The sequence below is a fragment of the Daphnia pulicaria genome, chromosome 1, assembly GCF_021234035.1.
Source record: "Daphnia pulicaria isolate SC F1-1A chromosome 1, SC_F0-13Bv2, whole genome shotgun sequence".
NCBI lineage: Eukaryota > Metazoa > Arthropoda > Branchiopoda > Diplostraca > Daphniidae > Daphnia > Daphnia pulicaria.
Genome location: NC_060913.1, coordinates 7,127,559 through 7,140,715, shown reverse-complemented (window position 1 = coordinate 7,140,715; position 13,157 = coordinate 7,127,559).

The window sequence follows — 13,157 nt, the reverse complement described above, 5'->3', positions numbered from 1 at the left end:
GAATTGGCGTGCTCTGGCGTGCACTGGCGTGCTCTGGCGTGCATTGACGTGCTCTGGTGTGAATTGGCGTGCTCTGGCGTGCATTGACTCGCTCTGGCGTTCACTGGCGTGCTCTGGCGTGCACTGGCGTGCATTGACGTGCTCTGGCGTGCACTGGCGTGCTCTGGCGTGCTCTGGTGTGAATTGGCGTGCTCTGGCGTGCACTGGCGTGCTCTGGCGTGCATTGACGTGTTCTGGTGTGAATTGGCGTGCTCTGGCGTGCACTGGCGTGCTCTGGCGTGCTCTGGCGTGCTAAGGCGTGCACTGGCGTGCATTGACGTACTCGTGCGTGCACTGGCGTGCTCTGGCATGCTCTGGCGTGCTCTGGCTTGCTCTTGCGTGCACTGGCGTGCTCTGGTGTGAATTGGCGTGCTCTGGTGTGAATTGGCGTGCTCTGGCGTGCATTGACTCACTCTGGCGTTCACTGGCGTGCTCTGACGTTCACTGTCGTGCTCTGGTGTGAATTGGCGTGCACTGGCATGCAATGGCGTGCTTTGGCGTGCACTTGCGTGATCTGGCGTGCACTGGCATGCTCTGAAGTGCATTGACGTGCTCTGGCGTGCACTGCCGTGCTTTGGTGTGAAGTGGCGTGCTCTGGCGTGCATTGAATTGCTCTAGCGTGCACTGGCGTGCTCTGGCGTGCACTGGCGTGCACTGGCGTGCTCTGGCGTGCTCTGGCGTGCATTAACGTGCTCTGGCGTGCACTGGCGTTCTCTGGCGTGCTCTGGTGTGAATTGGCGTGCTCTGGCGTGCACTGGCGTGCTCTGGCGTGCATTGACGTGCTCTGGTGTGAATTGGCATGCTCTGGCGTGCACTGGCGTGCTCTGGCGTGCACTGGCATGCTCTGGCGTGCACTGGCGTGCTCTGGCGTGCATTGACGTGCTCTGGTGTGAATTGGCGTGCTCTGGCGTGCATTGACGTGCTCTGGCGTGCACTGGCGTTCTCTGGCGTGCACTGGCGTTTTCTGGCGTGCTCTGGCGTGCACTGGTGTGCTCTGGCGTGCTCTGACGTGCTCTGGCGTGCATTGACTTGCTCTGGCGTGCACTGGCGTGCTCTGGCGTGCACTGGCGTGCTCTGGTGTGAATTGGCGTACACTGGCGTGCACTGGCGTGCTCTGGCGTGCTCTGGCGTGCTTTGGCGTGCACTGGAGTGCTCTGGCATGCACTGGCGTGATCTAACGTGCATTGACGTGCTCTTGCGTGCACTGGCGTGCTCTTGCGTGCTCTTGCGTGCTCTGGCGTGCTCTGGTGTGAATTGGCGTGCTCTGGCGTGCTTTGAATTGCTCTGGCGTGCACTGGCGTGCTCTGGCGTGCACTGGCGTGCTCTGGCGTGAACTGGCATGCTCTGGCGTGCATTGACTTACTCGTGCATGCACTGGCGTGCTCTGGCGTGCTCTGGCGTGCTCTGGCGTGCACTGGCTGGCTCTAGTGTGCAATGGCGTGCTCTGGCGTTTTTTTGCGTGCTCTGGCGTTCATTGACGTGCTCGTGCGTGCACTGGCGTGCTCTGGCGTGCACTGGCGTTCTCTGGCGTGCACTTGCGTGCTCTGGCGTGCACTGGCGTGCTCTGGCGTGCACTGGCGTGCTCTGGCGTGCAGTAACGTGCACTGGCGTGTACTGGCGTGCATTGACGTGCTCTGGCGTGCACTGGCGTGCTCTGGCGTGCTCTGGTGTGAATTGGCGTGCTCTGGCGTGCACTGGCGTGCTCTGGCGTGCATTGACGTGTTCTGGTGTGAATTGGCGTGCTCTGGCGTGCACTGGCGTGCTGTGACGTGCTCTGGCGTGCTAAGGCGTGCACTGGCGTGCATTGACGTACTCGTGCGTGCACTGGCATGATCTGGCATGCTCTGGCGTGCTCTGGTGTGCACTGGCGTGCTCTGGTGTGAATTGGCGTGCTCTGACGTTCACTGGCGTGCTCTGGTGTGAATTGGCGTGCACTGGCATGCACTGGCGTGCTTTGGCGTGCACTTGCGTGCTCTGGCGTGCACTGGCATGCTCTGAAGTGCATTGACGTGCTCTGGCGTGCACTGCCGTGCTCTGGTGTGAAGTGGCGTGCTCTACCGTGCATTGAATTGCTCTGGCGTGCACTGGAGTGCTCTGGCGTGCACTGGCGTGCTCTGGCGTGCTCTGGCGTGCATTAACGTGCTCTGGCGTGTACTGGCGTGCTCTGGCGTGCTCTGGTGTGAATTGGCGTGCTCTGGCGTGCACTGGCGTTCTCTGGCGTGCATTGACGTGCTCTGGTGTGAATTGGCGTGCTCTGGCGTGCACTGGCGTGCTCTGGCGTACACTGGCATGCTCTGGCGTGCACTGGCGTGCTCTGGCGTGCATTGACGTGCTCTGGAGTGAATTGGCGTGCTCTGGCGGGCACTGGCGTGCTCTGGCGTGCATTGACGTGCTCTGGCGGGCACTGGCGTTCTCTGGCGTGCACTGGCGTGCTCTGGCGTGCTCTGTCGTGCTCTGGCGTGCACTGGCGTGCATTGACTTACTCGTGCGTGCACTGGCGTGCTCTGGCGTGCACTGGCATGCTCTGTCGTGCTCTGGCGTGCTCTGCTATGCAGAACTCAAGTGCTTGACAATAGAAATCCACTACCCGACAATAGAACTCAAATAACTTGAATAATTTTTAAAAATTCAAGTGCTGTGATGTGCGTTTTTCTCAAACTTTTTGTTCATGATTTGCTCTATAAATTTATTGATTAAATAGACTTGAAATGGTGTATTGAACATTGATTTACACATACTGTAATTGAAAAATGGTTTTAACAAGTGAAAAAAATATAATAGCTACTTCAAGTGCTGAGCTGTTCTCTGCTGTGCTCTACCATGCTCTGGCGTGCACTGGCGTGGTCTGGCGTGGGCTGGCGTGCTCTGGCGTGCTCTGGCGTGCTCTGGCTTGCTCTGGCGTGCATTGACGTGCTCTGGCGTGCACTGGCGTGCACTGGCGTGCTCTGGCGTGCACTGGCGTGCTCTGGTGTGAATTGGCGTGCACTGGCGTGCACTTGCGTGCGCTGGCGTGCACTGGCGTGCTTTGGCGTTCTCTGGCGTGCACTGGCTTGCTCTGGTGTGAATTGGCGTGCTCTGGCGTGCACTGGCGTGAACTGGAGTGCTCTGGCGTGCACTGGCGTGCTCTGGCGTGCACTGGGATTATCTGGCGTGCACTTGCGTGCTCTGGCGTGCACTGGCGTGCTCTGGCGGGCATTGACGTGCTCTTGCGTGCACTGGCGTGCTCTGGCGTGCTCTGCTATCAAGAACTCAAGTGCTTGACAATAGAAATCCACTACCCGACAATAGAACTCAAATAACTTGAATAATTTTTAAACATTCAAGTGCTGTGATGTGCGTTTTTCTCAAACTTTTTGTTCATGATTTGCTCTATAAATTTATAGATTAAATAAACTTGAAATGGTGTATTGGGCATTGATTTACACATCCTGTAAATGAAAAATTATTTTAACAAGTGAAAAAAATATTATAGCAACTTCAAGTGCTGAACTGTTCTCTGCTGTGCTCTACCTCGCTCTGGCGTGCACTGGCGTGCTCTGGCGTGCTCTGGCGTGCTCTGGCTTGCTCTGGCGTGCATTGACGTGCTCTGGCGTGCACTGGCGTGCACTGGCGTGCACTGGCGTGCACTGGCGTGCTCTGGCGTGCTCTGGCGTGCACTGGCGTGCTCTGGTGTGAATTGGCGTGCACTGGCGTGCTCTGGCGTGCTCTGGCGTGCACTGGCGTGCTCTGGTGTGAATTGGCGTGCCTTGGCGTGCACTTGCGTGCTCTGGCGTGCACTGGCGTGCTTTGGCGTGCTCTGGCGTAATCTGGCGTGCTCTGGCGTGCATTGAATTGCTCTGGCGGGCACTAGCGTGCTCTGGCGTGCACTGGCGTGCACTGGCGTGCTCTGGCGTGCTCTGGCGTTCTCTGGCGTGCATTGACTTGCTCTGGCGTGCACTGGCGTGCTCTGGCGTGCAGTGGCGTGATCTGGTGTGAATTGGCGTACACTGGCGTGCACTGGCGTGCTCTGGCGTGCTCTGGGGTGCTTTGGCGTGCACTGGAGTGCTCTGGCGTAATCTGGCGTGCTCTGGCGTGCATTGAATTGCTCTGGCGGGCACTAGCGTGCTCTGGCGTGCACTGGCGTGCTCTGGCGTGCTCTGGCGTTCTCCGGCGTGCATTGACTTGCTGTGGCGTGCACTGGCGTGCTCTGGCGTGCAGTGGCGTGATCTGGTGTGAATTGGCGTACACTGGCGTGCTCTGGCGTGCTCTGGCGTGCTTTGGCGTGCACTGGAGTGCTCTGGCGTGCACTGGCGTGCTCTGGCGTGCATTGACGTGTTCTTGCGTGCACTGGCGTGCTCTGGCTTTCTCTGGCGTGCTCTGGTGTGAATTGGCGTGCTCTGGCGTGCATTGGCGTGCTCTGGTGTGAATTTGCGTGCTCTGGCGTGCATTGAATAGCTCTGGCGTGCACTCGCGTGCTCTGGCGTGCACTAGCGTGCTCTGGCGTGCATTGACGTGCTCTTGCGTGCACTGGCGTGCTCTGGCGTGCATTGACGTGCTCTGGCGTGCACTGGCGTGCTCTGGCGTGTTCTGGTGTGAATTGGCGTACACTGGCGTGCACTGGCGTTCTCTGGCGTGCTTTGGCGTGCACTGGAGTGCTCTGGCGTGCACTGGTGTGCTCTGGCGTGCATTGACGTGCTCTTGCGTGCACTGGCGTGCTCTGGCGTGCACTGGCGTGCTCTGGCGTGCACTGGCGTGCTCTGGCGTGCACTGGCGTGCTCTTGTGTGAATTGGCGTGCTCTGGCGTGCACTGGCGTGCACTGGCGTGCTCTGGCGTGCACTGGCGTGCTCTGGCGTGCACTGGCGTGCTCTGGCGTGCATTGACGTGCTCCTGCGTGCACTGGCGTGCTCTGGCGTGCACTGGGATTCTCTGGCGTGCACTTGCGTGCTCTGGCGTGCACTGGCGTGCTCTGGCGTGCACTGGCGTGCTCTGGCGTGCACTGGCGTGCTCTGGCGTGCACTGGCGTGCTCTGGCGTGCATTGACGTGCCCTTGCGTGCACTGGCGTGCTCTGTCGTGCTCTGGCGTGCTCTGCTATCGAGAACTCAAGTGCTTGACAATAGAAATCCACTACCCGACAATAGAACTCAAATAACTTGAATAATTTTTAAACATTCAAGTGCTGTGATGTGCGTTTTTCTCAAACTTTTTGTTCATGATTTTCTCTATAAATTTATTGATTAAATAGACTTGAAATGGTGTATTGGGCATTGATTTACACATCCTGTAATTAAAAAATTATTTTAACAAGTGAAAAAAATATTATAGCAACTTCAAGTGCTGAGCTGTTCTCTGCTGTGCTTTACCTTGCTCTGGCGTGCACTGGCGTGCTCTGGCGTGCTCTGGCGTGCTCTGGCTTGCTCTGGCGTGCATTGACGTGCTCTTGCATGCACTGGCGTGCACTGGCGTGCTCTGGCGTGCTCTGGCGTGCACTGGCGTGCTCTGGTGTGAATTGGCGTGCACTGGCGTGCTCCTGTGTAAATTGGCGTGCTCTGGCGTGCATTGAATAGCTCTGGCGTGCACTCGCGTGCTCTGGCGTGCACTGGCGTGCTCTGGCGTGCACTGGCGTGCTCTGGCGTGCACTGGCGTGTTCTGGCGTGCACTGGCGTGCTCTGGCGTGCACTGGCGTGCTCTGGCGTGCACTGGCGTGCTCTGGCGTGCACTGGCGACCACTGGCGTGCTCTGGCGTGCACTGGCGTAATCTGGCGTGCACTGGCGTGCTCTGGCGTGCTCTGGTGTTAATTGGCGTGCTCTGGCGTGCACTGGCGTGCTCTGGCATGCATTGACGTGCTCTGGTGTGAATTGGCGTGCTCTGGTGTGCACTGGCGTGCTCTGGCGTGCTCTGGCGTGCTTTGGCGTGCACTGGCGTCCATTGACGTACTCGTGCGTGCACTGGCATGCTCTTGCGTGCTCTCAACCTTTTTGTTCATGATTTGCTCTATAAATTTATTAATTAAATAGACTTGAAATGGTGTATTGGGCATTGATTTACACATCCTGTAATTAAAAAATGATTTTAACAAGTGAAAAAAAATATTATAGCAACTTCAAGTGCTGAGCTGTTCTCTGCTGTGCTATACCGTGCACTGGCGTGCTCTGGCGTGCTCTGGCGTGCTCTGGCTTGCTCTGGCGTGCATTGACGTGCTCTGGCGTTTACTGTCGTGCTCTGGCGTGCTCTGGCGTTCTCTGGTGTGAATTGGCGATCTCTGGCGTGGACTGGCGTGCTCTGGTTTGCATTGACGTGCTCTGGTGTGAATTGGCGTGCTCTGGCGTGCACTGGAATGATCCGGCGTGCACTGGCGTGCTCTGGCGTGCATTGACGAGCTCTGGTGTGAATTAGCGTTCTCTGGCGTGCACTGGCGTGCTCTGGCGTGCTCTGGCGTGCCCTGGCGTGCATTGAATTGCTCTGGCGTGCACTAGCGTGCTCTGGCGTGCACTGGCGTGCTCTGGCGTGCTCTGGCGTGCATTGACTTGCTTTGGCGTGCACTGGCGTGCTCTGGCGTGCACTGGCGTGCTCTGGTGTGAATTGGCGTGCTCTGGCGTGCACTAGCGTGCTCTGATGTGAATTGGCGTGCTCTGGCGTGCATTGAATTGCTCTAGCGTGCACTGGCGTGCTCTGGCGTGCACTGGCGATCACTGGCGTGCTCTGGCGTGCACTGGCGTGCTCTGGCGTGCATTGACGTGCTCTGGCGTGCACTGGCGTGCTCTGGTGTGAATTGGCGTGCTCTGGCGTGCATTGGCGTGCTCTGGCGTGCATTGACGTGCTCTGGTGTGAATTGGCGTGCTCTGGCGTGCACTGGCGTGCTCTGGCGTGCTCTGGCGTGCACTGGCGTGCATTGACGTACTCGTGCGTGCACTGGCGTGCTCTGGCGTGCTCTGGCGTGCTCTGGCGTGCACTGGCGTGCTCTGGTGTGAATTGGCGTGCTCTGGCGTGCACTGGCGTGCTCTGGTGTGATTTGGCGTGCTCTGGCGTTAACTGGCGTGCTTTGGCGTGCACTGGCGTGCACTGGCGTGCTCTGGCGTGCACTGGCGTGCTCTGGTGTGAATTGGCGTGCTCTGGCATGCACTGGCGTGCTCTGGCGTGCACTGGCGTGCTCTTGGGTGCACTTGCATGCTCTGGCGTGCATTGACGTGCACTGGCATGCACTGGCGTGCTCTGGCGTGCACTGACGTTCTTTGGCGTGCACTGGCGTGCTCTGGCGTGCTCTGGCGTGCTCTGGCGTGCACTGGCGTGCATTGACGTACTCGTGCGTACACTGGCGTGATCTGGCGTGCTCTGGCGTGCTCTGGCGTGCACTGGCGTGCTCTGGTGTGAATTGGCGTGCTCTGGCGTGCATGGACGTGCTCGTGCGTGCACTGGCGTGCTCTTGCGTGCACTGGCGTGCTCTGGTGTGAATTGGCGTGCTCTGGCGTGCATTGAATTGCTCTGGCGTGCACTGGCGTGCTCTGGCGTGCACTGGCGTGCTCTGGCGTGCACTGGCGTTCACTGGCGTGCTCTGGCGTGCACTGGCGTGCTCTGGCGTGCATTGACGTGCTCTGGCGTGCACTGGCGTGCTCTGGCGTGCTCTGGTGTGAATTGGCGTGCTTTGGCGTGCACTGGCGTGCTCTGGCGTGCATTGACGCTCTGGTGTGAATTTGCGTGCTCTTGCGTGCACTGGCGTGCTCTGGCGTGGTCTGGCGTGCTTTGGCGTGCACTGGCGTCCATTGACGTACTCGTGCGTGCACTGGCATGCTCTTGCGTGCTATGGCGTGCACTGGCGTGCTCTGGTGTGAATTTGCGTGCTCTGGCGTGCACTGGCATGAACTGGCGTGCTCTGTCTCTCACTGGCGTGCTTTGGCGTGCATTGACGAGCTCTGGTGTGAATTAGCGTGCTCTGGCGTGCACTGGCGTGCACTGGCGTGCTCTGGCGTACTCTGGCGTGCTCTTGCGTGCTCTGGTTTGCTCTGGCGTACATTGACGTGCTCTGGCGTGCACTGGCGTGCACTGGCGTGCTCTGGCGTGCACTGGCGTGCTCTGGCGTGCTCTGGTGTGAATTGGCGTGCACTGGCGTGCACTGGCGTGCACTGGCGTTTACTGGCGTGCTCTGGCGTAAACTGGCGTGCTCTGGCGTGCACTGGCGTGCTCTGGCGTGCATTGACGTACTCTTGCGTGCACTGGCGTGCTCTGGTGTGAATTGGCGTGCACTGGCGTGCTCCTGTGTGAATTGGCGTGCTCTGGCGTGCATTGAATTGCTCTGGCGTGCACTGGCGTGCTCTGGCGTGCTCTGGCGTGCATAAACGTGCTCGTGCGTGCACTGGCGTGCTCGTGCGTGCACTGGCGTGCTCTGGTGTGAATTGGCGTGCTCTGGCGTGCATTGAATTGCTCTGGCGTGCACTGGCGTGCTCTGGCGTGCACTGGCGTGCTCTGGCGTGCACTGGCGTACACTGGCGTGCTCTGGCGTGCACTGGCGTGCTCTGGCGTGCATTGACGTGCTCTGGCGTGCACTGGCGTGCTCTGGCGTGCTCTGGTGTGAATTGGCGTGCTTTGGCGTGCACTGGCGTGCTCTGGCGTGCATTGACGCTCTGGTGTGAATTTGCGTGCTCTTGCGTGCACTGGCGTGCTCTGGCGTGGTCTGGCGTGCTTTGGCGTGCACTGGCGTCCATTGACGTACTCGTGCGTGCACTGGCATGCTCTTGCGTGCTCTGGCGTGCACTGGCGTGCTCTGGTGTGAATTTGCGTGTTCTGGCGTGCACTGGCGTGCTCTGGTGTGAATTGGCGTGCTCTGGCGTGCACTGGCGTGAACTGGAGTGCTCTGGCGTGCACTGGCGTGCTCTGGCGTGCACTGGGATTATCTGGCGCGCACTTGCGTGCTCTGGCGTGCACTGGCGTGCTCTGGCGGGCATTGACGTGCTCTTGCGTGCACTGGCGTGCTCTGGCGTGCTCTGCTATCAAGAACTCAAGTGCTTGACAATAGAAATCCACTACCCGACAATAGAACTCAAATAACTTGAATAATTTTTAAACATTCAAGTGCTGTGATGTGCGTTTTTCTCAAACTTTTTGTTCATGATTTGCTCTATAAATTTATAGATTAAATAAACTTGAAATGGTGTATTAGGCATTGATTTACACATCCTGTAAATGAAAAATTATTTTAACAAGTGAAAAAAATATTATAGCAACTTCAAGTGCTGAGCTGTTCTCTGCTGTGCTCTACCTCGCTCTGGCGTGCACTGGCGTGCTCTGGCGTGCTCTGGCGTGCTCTGGCTTGCTCTGGCGTGCATTGACGTGCTCTGGCGTGCACTGGCGTGCACTGGCGTGCACTGGCGTGCTCTGGAGTGCTCTGGCGTGCACTGGCGTGCTCTGGTGTGAATTGGCGTGCACTGGCGTGCACTTGCGTGCTCTGGCGTGCACTGGCGTGCTTTGGCGTGCTCTGGCGTAATCTGGCGTGCTCTGGCGTGCATTGAATTGCTCTGGCGGGCACTAGCGTGCTCTGGCGTGCACTGGCGTGCACTGGCGTGCTCTGGCGTGCTCTGGCGTTCTCTGGCGTGCATTGACTTGCTCTGGCGTGCACTGGCGTGCTCTGGCGTGCAGTGGCGTGATCTGGTGTGAATTGGCGTACACTGGCGTGCACTGGCGTGCTCTGGCGTGCTCTGGGGTGCTTTGGCGTGCACTGGAGTGCTCTGGCGTAATCTGGCGTGCTCTGGCGTGCATTGAATTGCTCTGGCGGGCACTAGCGTGCTCTGGCGTGCACTGGCGTGCTCTGGCGTGCTCTGGCGTTCTCTGGCGTGCATTGACTTGCTGTGGCGTGCACTGGCGTGCTCTGGCGTGCAGTGGCGTGATCTGGTGTGAATTGGCGTACACTGGCGTGCTCTGGCGTGCTCTGGCGTGCTTTGGCGTGCACTGGAGTGCTCTGGCGTGCACTGGCGTGCTCTGGCGTGCATTGACGTGTTCTTGCGTGCACTGGCGTGCTCTGGCTTTCTCTGGCGTGCTCTGGTGTGAATTGGCGTGCTCTGGCGTGCATGGACGTGCTCGTGCGTGCACTGGCGTGGTCTTGCGTGCACTGGCGTGCTCTGGTGTGAATTGGCGTGCTCTGGCGTGCATTGAATTGCTCTGGCGTGCACTGGCGTGCACTGGCGTGCTCTGGCGTGCACTGGCGTGCTCTGGCGTGCACTGGCGTTCACTGGCGTGCTCTGGCGTGCACTGGCGTGCTCTGGCGTGCATTGACGTGCTCTGGCGTGCACTGGCGTGCTCTGGCGTGCTCTGGTGTGAATTGGCGTGCTTTGGCGTGCACTGGCGTGCTCTGGCGTGCATTGACGCTCTGGTGTGAATTTGCGTGCTCTTGCGTGCACTGGCGTGCTCTGGCGTGGTCTGGCGTGCTTTGGCGTGCACTGGCGTCCATTGACGTACTCGTGCGTGCACTGGCATGCTCTTGCGTGCTCTGGCGTGCACTGGCGTGCTCTGGTGTGAATTTGCGTGCTCTGGCGTGCACTGGCATGAACTGGCGTGCTCTGTCTCTCACTGGCGTGCTTTGGCGTGCATTGACGAGCTCTGGTGTGAATTAGCGTGCTCTGGCGTGCACTGGCGTGCACTGGCGTGCTCTGGCGTACTCTGGCGTGCTCTTGCGTGCTCTGGTTTGCTCTGGCGTACATTGACGTGCTCTGGCGTGCACTGGCGTGCACTGGCGTGCTCTGGCGTGCACTGGCGTGCTCTGGCGTGCTCTGGTGTGAATTGGCGTGCACTGGCGTGCACTGGCGTGCACTGGCGTTTACTGGCGTGCTCTGGCGTAAACTGGCGTGCTCTGGCGTGCACTGGCGTGCTCTGGCGTGCATTGACGTACTCTTGCGTGCACTGGCGTGCTCTGGTGTGAATTGGCGTGCACTGGCGTGCTCCTGTGTGAATTGGCGTGCTCTGGCGTGCATTGAATTGCTCTGGCGTGCACTGGCGTGCTCTGGCGTGCTCTGGCGTGCATAAACGTGCTCGTGCGTGCACTGGCGTGCTCGTGCGTGCACTGGCGTGCTCTGGTGTGAATTGGCGTGCTCTGGCGTGCATTGAATTGCTCTGGCGTGCACTGGCGTGCTCTGGCGTGCACTGGCGTGCTCTGGCGTGCACTGGCGTACACTGGCGTGCTCTGGCGTGCACTGGCGTGCTCTGGCGTGCATTGACGTGCTCTGGCGTGCACTGGCGTGCTCTGGCGTGCTCTGGTGTGAATTGGCGTGCTTTGGCGTGCACTGGCGTGCTCTGGCGTGCATTGACGCTCTGGTGTGAATTTGCGTGCTCTTGCGTGCACTGGCGTGCTCTGGCGTGGTCTGGCGTGCTTTGGCGTGCACTGGCGTCCATTGACGTACTCGTGCGTGCACTGGCATGCTCTTGCGTGCTCTGGCGTGCACTGGCGTGCTCTGGTGTGAATTTGCGTGTTCTGGCGTGCACTGGCGTGCTCTGGTGTGAATTGGCGTGCTCTGGCGTGCACTGGCGTGAACTGGAGTGCTCTGGCGTGCACTGGCGTGCTCTGGCGTGCACTGGGATTATCTGGCGCACACTTGCGTGCTCTGGCGTGCACTGGCGTGCTCTGGCGGGCATTGACGTGCTCTTGCGTGCACTGGCGTGCTCTGGCGTGCTCTGCTATCAAGAACTCAAGTGCTTGACAATAGAAATCCACTACCCGACAATAGAACTCAAATAACTTGAATAATTTTTAAACATTCAAGTGCTGTGATGTGCGTTTTTCTCAAACTTTTTGTTCATGATTTGCTCTATAAATTTATAGATTAAATAAACTTGAAATGGTGTATTGGGCATTGATTTACACATCCTGTAAATGAAAAATTATTTTAACAAGTGAAAAAAATATTATAGCAACTTCAAGTGCTGAGCTGTTCTCTGCTGTGCTCTACCTCGCTCTGGCGTGCACTGGCGTGCTCTGGCGTGCTCTGGCGTGCTCTGGCTTGCTCTGGCGTGCATTGACGTGCTCTGGCGTGCACTGGCGTGCACTGGCGTGCACTGGCGTGCACTGGCGTGCACTGGCGTGCACTGGCGTGCTCTGGAGTGCTCTGGCGTGCACTGGCGTGCTCTGGTGTGAATTGGCGTGCACTGGCGTGCACTTGCGTGCTCTGGCGTGCACTGGCGTGCTTTGGCGTGCTCTGGCGTAATCTGGCGTGCTCTGGCGTGCATTGAATTGCTCTGGCGGGCACTAGCGTGCTCTGGCGTGCACTGGCGTGCACTGGCGTGCTCTGGCGTGCTCTGGCGTTCTCTGGCGTGCATTGACTTGCTCTGGCGTGCACTGGCGTGCTCTGGCGTGCAGTGGCGTGATCTGGTGTGAATTGGCGTACACTGGCGTGCACTGGCGTGCTCTGGCGTGCTCTGGGGTGCTTTGGCGTGCACTGGAGTGCTCTGGCGTAATCTGGCGTGCTCTGGCGTGCATTGAATTGCTCTGGCGGGCACTAGCGTGCTCTGGCGTGCACTGGCGTGCTCTGGCGTGCTCTGGCGTTCTCTGGCGTGCATTGACTTGCTGTGGCGTGCACTGGCGTGCTCTGGCGTGCAGTGGCGTGATCTGGTGTGAATTGGCGTACACTGGCGTGCTCTGGCGTGCTCTGGCGTGCTTTGGCGTGCACTGGAGTGCTCTGGCGTGCACTGGCGTGCTCTGGCGTGCATTGACGTGTTCTTGCGTGCACTGGCGTGCTCTGGCTTTCTCTGGCGTGCTCTGGTGTGAATTGGCGTGCTCTGGCGTGCATTGGCGTGCTCTGGTGTGAATTTGCGTGCTCTGGCGTGCATTGAATAGCTCTGGCGTGCACTCGCGTGCTCTGGCGTGCACTAGCGTGCTCTGGCGTGCATTGACGTGCTCTTGCGTGCACTGGCGTGCTCTGGCGTGCATTGACGTGCTCTGGCGTGCACTGGCGTGCTCTGGCGTGTTCTGGTGTGAATTGGCGTACACTGGCGTGCACTGGCGTTCTCTGGCGTGCTTTGGCGTGCACTGGAGTGCTCTGGCGTGCACTGGTGTGCTCTGGCGTGCATTGACGTGCTCTTGCGTGCACTGGCGTGCTCTGGTGTGCACTGGCGTGCTCTGGCGTGCACTGGCGTGCTCTGGCGTGCACTGGCGTGCTCTG